At 34.2% G+C, this 11,306-nt stretch overlaps 1 pseudogene; it reads right to left on the minus strand.

The window, feature by feature from the left end:
- Positions 1–1,725: 1,725 nt before the first annotated feature.
- Positions 1,726–6,715, minus strand: LOC122469078 (annotated as a pseudogene).
- Between the last annotated feature and the right edge of the window lie 4,591 nt (positions 6,716–11,306).

An 11,306-nucleotide genomic window follows, 5' to 3' on the forward strand; every position in this document is an offset into this window, starting at 1 on the left:
TAGCACTATGTTCACTACCATCCAGAGAATAATTTTGATCTGACTTTTTATGATAAGGCACTTAAAATGAAATACACTCTCACAACGCTGTATTATGCACTCAATATTTTAACTATATGCACAATGTTGTAACACAGATCACTAAAAGGGATGCATCTTATATAACTTTAACTTTATACCCGTTGTAAAGCAACTCCTCATTTCTTTCTAGGCCCTAGCAACCACTATTCTATTCTCCGCTTCTATGAGCTTAACTATTTTAGATAACTAATGCAAGTTTCTCTTTCTGTGACTTTTTGTTTTTCACTTAGCATGATGTCCTCCAGGTTTAACCATGCTGTCACATATCACAAAATATCCTTTCTTTTTAAGGCTGAATAGTCCATTGTATGTACTTATCACATTTTCTTTATCCATTCATTTGTTGATGAGTATTTAGGTTTTCTCACTACTTTGGCAATTCACATAATGCTTCAGTGAACACAGATACACAAATATTATCTTCAAAATCTAGTTTTCATTTTTTTAAGTGGGATTGCTGGACCATGTGGTAGGTTTACTTAATTTTGAGGAATCTCCATAATGTTTTCATAGTGGATGGAATGTTAATCCAACAAACAGTCCAATGTCTGCTTATTTCAGTTACTAATTTTCATTTTTCAGAGATTTTTTGACATTCTGTTCCTTGATTTCTATTTTTTCATCTTTTATTCTTTGATTCATCTTCCCTTCTTTCTTTCCTTTCAATTCCAGTATAATTAATATACATTGTTATATTGGTTTCAGGTATACAAGTTAGAGATTCAACAGTTCTATACCTTACATAATACTCATCACGATAAGTATCCTCTTAATGCCCTTCACCTATTTCACCCACAACCCCACCCACTTAACCTCTGGTAATCATTAGCTTTAAACATCCTTTCTTGAACCGAAACATTCAATAAAAGTTGCTCATGAAAAATTAACTTTTCAGATACTTTTGCAACTTAAAATTCAGATGCATGTTATTCAACAGGGACTCTGTATGTAAAAACCAAATGTAGTTTTAATTTCTTCTTATAAACAAATAAATCCTAGTGCAGTTCTTTGCTACACAACATTTTTGGCAATGAGAGTAATGCAGACATCTTCTAGTGCAGGCCAGCACAATAAGCTTCAAAGATAGCTCAAGACCCTGTTGGCTTGATGGCTTTACTCATGATAACCAGTTGTGATGTTTACTGTTCACAGAATGTCTTATTTGACAGCTTTTAGAAGACCAATTAGCCAGGCTTATATGTGGTAACAAATACTGATTTCATGGAAACGTCTGATCCTCTTTATAGCTTTCCTCCTTCCAAAGAACATGTTGTGGAAATTAACAGGGTGAAGTTTAACTATGGTAGAAGTGGACTGCCAGTCTTTTTCTGGTGTACCATTAAAAATAAAAAATACAGGTATATAACACTAGCAAAATATTATGTCTTGATTACATTCCAAAAGGCAGATACACTGCAAACCTGCAGATATTTCATGTATTATGTTTGGCACATGAAAACTAAATTTTGTCCCTAACTGTGTATTGCAATTTGCTGTGCAGATTTTCATCCTATTTTATTTATGGCAAGGCATATACATTTTGCAGGGCTGGATCTATCCATTTCTGCCTGTAACAAACACCCAAACATCCTAAAATTTTAATTATAAGACAGAAAAGTGTGAAGTAAAACCCTAGAGAACATCAAAGGAAAATGGCCATGCATCTGCTCTTTAATGTTTTCCTATGATATATTAAAATAAAAACAAAGCTTAAGTCTCTTCACAAGTAGTAACATATATTCTTTGGATTTTTTTCAGCCACAACAACTGGATTCTCTTTTCTGATTTTTGCTTCATCTTTTGCTTTGTAATCATATAGACAGTTGTGCTTCTCGGAGTAATGGTGAAGTCCACAAAACAAATTTCCACATCAGCAGTCAAACCCTGTAAGGCCAAACTTTCTTTCTGCACATAAAACATCTCTTCTTTGGTTTCAGCAGCCCAGGAGCTTTTCCTTCACTTTGAGAAGTACTGGACTGAGAAACTGGTGGACTGGGCTGAGTGACAACTGGGTCTGATACCTCTGTTTTGGAGGTATTTATTGCGTCCTCTCGAAATGCTCATTTCTGTCATTTGGTGAGTTACAGGCAAGGCAGCCACCGCCCATTCCTTGATTTTTCAGATATGCTGCCAGCAGCACCTTCGCAGTTGTTTAAACTAGTCTCTGCTTTCTGTACAGTAGCAGAATCTGAGGTAGGACTGTTGGAACCACTAGACTTACTGGGCTCATTCTGCCACTATTTCTGCTGACTCTGATGATTTTCTTTGTAGCAAACGGAATCTTGTTTTATTATTATTATTATTTTAGCCATCCTGACAAGTATTAAGTAATATATCATGGTGGTTTTGATTTGTGTTTCCCTGATTATCATTTATTTGAGCATCTTTTCATGTATCTATTGGCCATCTGTATATCTTCTTTGGAGAAATGTTTATTCATGTCTTCTGCCCGTTTTTTAATTGGATTACTTGTAGTTTTTGGTGTTCAGTTGTGTAAGTTCTTTATATATTTTGGATACTAAACCATTATCCAATACTACTCATTATCATTTGCAACTATCTTCTCCCATTCAGCAGGTTGTCTTTTAGTTTTGTTGATTATGGTTTTTGTTTTTGTTGTTGTTGATTACTTTCTTTGCTTTTCAGAAGCTTTTTATTTTGATGTAGTCCCAACAGTTTATTTTTGCTTTTGTTTCTCGTGCTTCAGGAGACTTCTCTAGAAAGATGTTGCTACAACCAATGTCAGAGAAATTACTGCCAGTGCTGTCTTCTGGGATTTTTATGGTTTGAGCTTTCAAATTTAGGTCCTTAACTCATTTTGAATTTATATTTTGTCTATACAAAGAGAAAATGGCCTAGAAAATGAAACTAGAAAACTGCATGTGACTGTCCAGTTTTCCCAATACCATTTGCTGAAAAGACTGTCTTTTTCCAATTGGATATTCTTTCTTGCTTTGTCAAAGGTTAATTGACCATATAGTTGTGGATTTCTTTCTGTATTTTTTATTTTGTTCCATTGATCTAATTTTTATGCCAGTACCATACTGTTTTGATAACTACTGCTTTGTAATATAACTTGAAGTCCAGAATTGTGATGCCTCCAGCTTTGCTATTCTTTTCCAAAATTGCTTTGGCTATTTGAAGTCTTCCATAGTTCCATACAAATTTTAGAATTATTTATTCTAGGTCTGAGAACAATGTTGTTGGTATTTTGATAGGGATTGCATTACATGTGTAGATTGTTTTGGGTAATATAGACATTTTAATAATATTCTTCCAATCCATGGGCATAGAATGTCTTTCCAATTCTTTATGTCTTCTAAAATATCTTTTATTAGTGGTTTATAATGTTCAGAGTATAGGTCTTTCACCTTGTTAGGGATGCTTATTCCTAAGTATTTTATTACTTTGGTGTAACTATAAATGGGATTGTTTTCTAAATTTCTCTTTCTGCCACTTCATTATTGATGTATAGAAATGTAACAGATTTCTATGCATTGATTTGGTATCCTGCAACTTTACTGAATTCATTGATCAGTTCTAGCAGGTTTTTGGTGGAGTTTTTGGGTTTTCTAAATATAGTACCACATCATCTGCAAATAGTAAAATTTTACTTCTTTCTTACCGATTTGGGTGTGTTTTATTTCTTTTTATTTTCTGATTGCTATGGCTGGGATTTTTGGTACTATGTTGAATAAAAGTGGTGAGAGTGTACATTCTTGTCTTCTTCCTGACATTAGGGGAAAAGTTCTCAGTACTTCCCCATTAAGGATGAGGTTAGCTCTGGGTTTTTCATATATGACCTTTATTATGTGGAGGTATGTTAACTAATAGTATGTTAACTATTAACCTAATTTTTTGAGGGTTTTTGTCATGAATGGATGTTGTACCCTTTCAACATGCTTTTTCTGTATCTATTGAAATAATCATATGTTTTATCCTTTCTTTTATTGATGTGATGTATCACGTTGATTTATTTGTGAATAATGAATTGTTCTCTCATTCTGGGAATAAAACCAACTTGATCACGGGGAATGTATTGTTTTAATATAGTGTCTTAATGTAAGTTTTAATGTATTGCTGGATCCAGTTTGCTAATATTTTGTTGAGGATTTTTGAAATCTGTGTTCATCAGAGATTTTGGCCTGTAGTTCTCCTTTTTTCTGTGGTGTCTTTATCTGGTTTTGGTATCAGCATAATGATGCTTCATAGAATGAATTTGGAAACTTTCCATCCTCTTCTATTTTCTGGAATAGTTTGAAAAAAATGGGTATTGACTTTAAATGCTTGGATTAATTCACCTGTAAAGCCATCTGGTCCTGTACTTTTGTTGGGAGTTTTTTGTTATTGATTCCATTTCATTTTTGATAATTGATCCATTCAAATTGTCTATTTTGTCTTGATTCAGTTTTGGTAGGTTATATGTTTTAAGAATTTATCTATTTCTTCTAGGTTGTCCAATTTATTGGCATATAATTTTCATAATATTCTCTTATATATAGTTCATTGTATTTCTGTGGTGTTGTTATTTCTCTTCCATTTCAAATTTTGTTTGAGTCTTTTTTTTATGAGTATGGCTAAACATTTATCAATTTTGTTGATCTTTTCAAAGAACCAGCTCCTGGTTTCATTGATATGTTCTTTTGTGTTTCTAGTTTCTTTTTCATTTATTTGTATTCTAATCTTTATAAATTCCTTCCTTCTGCTGGTTTTGGGTTTTGTTTGTTCTTGTCTTAGCTGTCTTAGTTTGTTTATTTGAATTTTTTCTTGCTGTTTGAATTAGACCTGTATTGTTATAAACTTCCCTTTTAGAGCTGCTTTTACTGCATCCCAAATATTTTGAACCATTGCTTTTTTCATTTGTCTCTTTTTTTTTAATTTCTCTTTGATTTCTTACCCATTCACTGTTTAATAGCATGTTTTTAATTTCCATGTAATTGTGCTCTTTCCAGATATTTTCATGTGATGGATTGCTTGTTTCATAGTGTTATGGTCAGAAAAAATGCATAGTAGGACTTCAGTCTTTATCAATTTTTTGATACTTGTTTTGTGGCCTAATATGTGATCTATTATGGAGAATGTTCCATGTACACTTAAAGAGAATGTGTATTCTGTTTTAGGATGGAATGTTCTGAATATATCTGTTATCTGTCTGGTCTAATGTGTCTTTCAAAGCCACTGTTTCCTTGTTGATTTTCTGTTTGCATGATCTGTCTATTAATGTAAGTGGGTTGTTAAAGTCCCCTTACTATTATATTACTATTGATTACTTCTTTTATGTTTATTGTTAATTTTTTGTATCTGGATGCTCTCATGTTGGGTGCATAAATATTTACAATTGTTACATCTTGTTGTATTTTCCCCTTTATTATTATAGTGTCTTTCTTTGTCTCTTGTTATAGTCTTTATTTTAAAGTCTATTTTCTCCATACTTATATTGCTACCTTGGGTTTCTTTTGACATCCATTTGCAGGATAAATGTTTCTCCATCTCCTCATTTTCAATCTGTAAGTGTCCTTAGGTCTGAAATAAGTCTCCCACAGGCAGCATATAAGTGGGTAATGTTTTTTATCTACTCTGTCACCCTATGTCTTTTGACTGGAGCATTTAATCCACTTATATCCAAAGTAATTATCCTTAGGTATGCAGTTATTGCCACTTGGTTTCTTGTTTCATTGTTATTTTTTTTGAAGTTCTTCCCTGTTTCTTTTTTCTCTTGTTCTCTCATGTTTAGTTGACCTTCTTTAGTGATATACTTGAATTCCTTTCTATTTATTTTTTGCCTAACACTAGTTTTTGATTTGTGGCTACATCTTCTGCATATAGCAGTCTATATTAAGTTTACAGTTGCTTAAGTTTGAACGCATTCTTTACTCCTCTTTGCCCCCATGTTTTAGGTATATGGTGCGAACTCCACATTCTTTTTGCTTTTTGAGTCCTTTGACTGATTTTTTATAGATGTACTTGTTTTTATCACTTTTGTGCTTTCTACTTTTATTACTCTTACTGTCTTTCCTTTCCACTCAAAGAGTCCCCTTTAATTTCTTGTAGGGCTCATTTAGTGGTCATGAATTCCTTTAGCTTCTGTTTATCTGGAAAACCTTGTCTCTCCTATTCTGAGTGCTTTCCATTACTCTGTCCTCCAGGTTGTTGATCTGAGCCTTGCAAATTGAATATTCTTGGCTGCAGATTTTTCTCTTTCAACATTTGAATATATCATGCCACTCCTTCCTGCCCTGCAAATTTGTGCTGAAAAATCAGTTCATATCTTTGTAGGTTTCCCTTGTATATGGCTGTTTTCTTGTCTCTTGCTGCTTTTAAAATTCCCTCTTTATCACTACCTTTTGCCATTTTAATTACTATGAGTCCTTGTGTAGACCTTCTTGGGTTGATTTTTTGGTGGGCTCTCTGTGACTCCTGGATCTGGATTTCTTTTTTCTTCCCCAGATTTGGGAAGTTTTCAGTTATTACCTATTCAAGTCAATTTTCTGCTAGCTTTTCCCTCTCTTTTTTTTTTTCTGGGATCTCTATAATGCAAATGTTATTACACCTGATGGTGTTGCTGAGTTCCCTAAGTCTATTTTCACTTTGTATTGTTTTTTCCTCTTACCTGTTCAACTTGCTTGTTTTCCATTACTCTGTACTTTAGGTTTTTGATCCGTTCTTCCTTTACTCTAGTATTTATTTCATCTAGTATATCTTTAATTTCATTTATTGAGTTCTTCATCTCTGATTGGTTCTGTTTTATGTTTATCTTCTTACAAGTCTCACTGAGATCCTCTATTCTTTTCTCAAGCCCAATGAATATCTTTCTGATTATTACTTTAAATTCTCCATCAGGCATATTGCTTTTCTCTGTTTCACTTAGGTCTCTTGCTGGGATTTTTGTCCTGTTCTTTCATTTGGGACATATTCCTCTGTCTTCTCACATTGTCTAACTCTCTGTGTCTATTTCTGTCTGTTAGTAAAGTCAGCTAGATCTCCTTTATTTGTAAGTAATGTCTTTATGAAGAAGAAGTCCTGTAGTGTCCTGCAGGACAGTGTCCCCTGTTCACTTGAACCTGGAAATTTAGGGTTGTCACCTATGTGTATTGTATGCACCCTGATATTGTGGCCAAGCCACTTTTTCCTTTAGTCCACTGGTTTGTAATGGCCCTCTTTACCTGTTGTAGGTAGTGCTTAGTCCTTATGTTGTTAGTGGGCCAGTCTGGGGCCACCCTGGGCTTGAGTTGAGTCACACCAGATAGGTGCAGAGATACAATATCACCAAATTACTGCCCCTCTCCTCTGAAACTCTTATTTTTGTGGGTGGGGCATATACTCAGACCAGCAGTCTGTACCCAACCCACTTCTGGGACTGCAGCCTGACTTGCGTATGGTTATCTTCCCATCTCCCCGGGGAGTGGGAGGGGGAGCCACTTTGGATAATGCTGACCCCTATTGGGGCTGCATGCACACTGCCAGTCTTGTACTGCTTTTGATGGACTCTGACCAAGAGTTTATTGAAAGGGGAAGATTTACAGAAGCTTATGAAAATAGGATGTGATATTAGCAAAGTTTGTGTGCCAGTCCTCTGTTGAGAGGATCACCATTCACAGAGACTGAGGAAAGGTGGTCTGGAATTTGGCGATTTGGAACCCCCAAAGCCCCAGAGGCAGGATGTGTAGTGCTATCAAGTTTTGTGTGCTACCTATCTCTATGTGAGTGGACCTGTAGCCAACAGGACTGGTGCCAGCTGAATTGGTGCTTGATTTATATTTTTAAACATGACCTCAATGTGACTTTCATCGATCTCCACCATGGACTCTTTCAAGGTAAAGTTATATTTTCTTCTCTGAGTTATTTATGTATTTGTTAAACCTCAAATCTCCTCTATAGTCAGTCCTTTAGATATGGTACATTAAACACATATATTCCCATATTTTATTTCTATTGTTAACCATAAAAATAAAACTGTCAGTTATTTTACTACTGAAAATTAGTTTATTTAGGAATAGTGGAGAACTGCAATTCAGGACAAGCAAGCTACAGCTAAACCATAGACAATCTGAAGAACAAAGGAGAGGAGGGCTCTTTTATAGAAGAAAGGGGAGTTGAGAGAAACTCATAAATAAAAAGTCTATTGGAGGGAGTGAACTGGCAGTTTGAAGTATAGTGGCTTTTCATTGGTTGAGTTGTGACACATTCATTTGCTATTACTGCACAAAGGGGAATCTTTCTTCCTTCTTCTTAGGTAGTAAAGTGCAGGCTTATTCCTGTTAAGAATGTAAGTTAAGGTACCTCTCTTCCCTGCAGTAGACAAGGAGGGGTGGTGTGTGAGAGCTCCCCCTACTGTCCCCATCTCTAATGTGGTTTACTTTTATCACTTTCACACTATTAATTTGCCATTTAATCATTAACTTGTCTGAACTTCTGAATCCCATCTTTGTATCCAAGTAATTAAAAGGAATACAAGTATTCAGTCCCAAGTTTCCTACATATGAATCTATTTAGCAAAATATTTTTTTTTTGCTCTATACAAGGTCTTTACAAAATAATATCCAAATGGCTTCAAGCTGTTTCTTTTCTTTTTATTGAGATATAATTGACATATAATATTATATTCAGATGCACAAGTAATTATTTGATATTTGTATACATTGCAGCATGATTATAATAGTATAGTTAGCATCTATTACTGTACAAAGTTGAACTTTTTTCATGTGATCAGAAAATTTCAGATCTATCCTCTTAGCAATTTTCAATATGCAATACAATATTAACTATAGTTATCATGCTGTATATTACATCCTCATGACTTATTTTTTAACTGTACGTTTGTATCTTTTGAACCTCTTGACACATTTTGCCCATCTTCCATGCACAGCATCTAGCAACCAAAAATCTATTCTCAGTATCTGTGAGTTTGTTTGTTATATTCCGCATGTAAGTAAAATATATATTAGTGTTCTCTTACTTAATTTTGCATAATGCCCTTAATGTCCACCCACACTGCCAGTGTGGAGCCTGACATGGGGCTTGAACCCACCAACCATAAAATCATGACCTGAGACAAAATCAAATCAGATGCTTAACTGAGAGTGCAGGTGTCCCAGTTTTTAATTTTTTTGTTTATTTTTTTTTAAGAGAGAGGGAGTGAGTCCTAAGCAGTCTCCACGCTGTCAGTGCAGAGCCTGTTGCAGGGCTTGGATTCACGAACCATGAGATCATGACCGGAGCCAAAATCAAGATTTGGACACTTAACCAACTGAGCCGCCCAGATGCCCTAGATTTAATTCTCTTTTATGGCTAATATTCCATTGTGTGCATATAGCATATATTTTTTATCCATCCACTGATGGACAATTAGGTTGTGTTCATATATTGGTTATTGTGAGATATGTTTTTGAGTTAGTGTTTCTGTTTCGTTCAGATAACTACCAAGAAGAGAATTGCTGGATCATATAAATACTTGTATTTTTAACTTTTTGAGGAACATTCATGCTGTTTTTCATAATGGCTGCAACCATTGGGAATTTACCTTCCCAATAGCATACCAGGGTTTCCTCTTCTCCAAATCTTTGCCTACACTTGTCTCTTGATTATTTGATAATAGCCAATCAAACAGATGTGATCTATTCAGAGCTATTCAGATCTTCCCATTTTTTAAATCAGTTTTTTATTTGCCGTTGAGTTGGATGAGTTCTTTATATAATTTGGATAATAACTCTTTATTAGATGTACAATTTGCGACTGTTTTTCCCCATTCATTAGTTGCCTTTGTATTTTCTTGACAGATTTCTTTGCTGTGCAGAAGCTTTTTAGTGTCATGTAGTCCCACTTAGTTGTTTTTTGCTTTTGTTGCTTTTGTTTTTAGTGTCCAAGCCAAAAAATCACTGCCAAGAATAACGTAAAAGAGTTTTCTATATGTTATAAGATAGTGATCTAGTTCCTTTGTTTTTCAGATGGCTGTCCAATTTTCCTATCACTATATATTGAAGAGACTGTCTTTTCCCCATTGTAAATTCTTATCTCCTTTGTTGTAAATTAATTGGCCATAAATAGGTAGGCTTGTTTCTTATCCCTGTTCTGTTCCAAGATCTATGTGTCTGTTTTTATGTCAATATCATACTGGTTTTGATTAGCTTTGTAATATACTTTAAAGTCATGGTATGTGATGCTTCTAGCTTTGTTCTTCTTTCTCAAGGTTCTTTTATCTATTTGGGGTCTTTTGTGGTTTCATACAAATTTTAGAATTGCCACTGGCATTTTGGTAGGTAGAGGTTGCACTGGATCTCTAAATTTCTTTGGGTAATATAGACAATTAACAATATTCTTCCAATCTATGAGTATGGAATTTTTTTCCATTTATTTGTTTCATCTTTATTTCATTAATGTCTTAAAGTTTTTAGCATACAGGTATTTTGTGATGGTTAAATTTATTCCTAGGTATTTTATTCTTTTTGATGGAAATGTAAATAGATTCTTAACTTTTTTCTAATAGTTTGTTATTAGTGTTTAGATACACAACAGAATTTTGTATATTGATTTTTTATACTGCATTTTTACTGAATTCATTCATTAGTTCTAACAAATTTTTTTGGTGGAGTCTTCAGAATTTTCTATAGGTAGTGTCACTATCATCAGCAAATAATGACTGTTTTACTTCTTTCCCAATCTGTATGCTTTTATCTCTTTTTGTTGCCTGATTGTTCTGGCTAGGACTTCCAATACTATGTTAATTAAAAGTGGCGAGAATAGACATCCTTGTCTTCCCGATTTTAAAGGAAAAGCTTTTAAACTTTTTACCATTGACTATGATGTTAGTTGTGACCCTGTCAAATATGGATTTTATTATGTTGAGACATGATCCTTCTATACCCACTTAGAATTTTTACCAAAGACAAGCATTAAGTCAAATGCTTTTCTGCATCTATTAAGATGATCAAATAATTTTTAACCTTTATTTGTTACTGTGATGTATCACATTGATCAGTTTCAGGATGTTGAACAATCCCTGCATCCCTAGAATGAATCCCACTTAATCCTGGTGTATGATCATTTTAGTGTACTATTGAATTCAGTTTGTTAAGGTTTGTTGAGGTTTTATTTTTTTAATTATGTGTTCACAGGATATTTTCCTGTAATATTCTTGTGATGTGCTCATTTGGTTTTGTTATCAGGGTAATGCTGGCTTCCTCATAAAATGAGTGTGGAAGTGTTTCCTTCTCTTGCATTTCCCCCCC

This window comes from Prionailurus bengalensis, chromosome B1, assembly GCF_016509475.1.
Source record: "Prionailurus bengalensis isolate Pbe53 chromosome B1, Fcat_Pben_1.1_paternal_pri, whole genome shotgun sequence".
Lineage (NCBI taxonomy): Eukaryota > Metazoa > Chordata > Mammalia > Carnivora > Felidae > Prionailurus > Prionailurus bengalensis.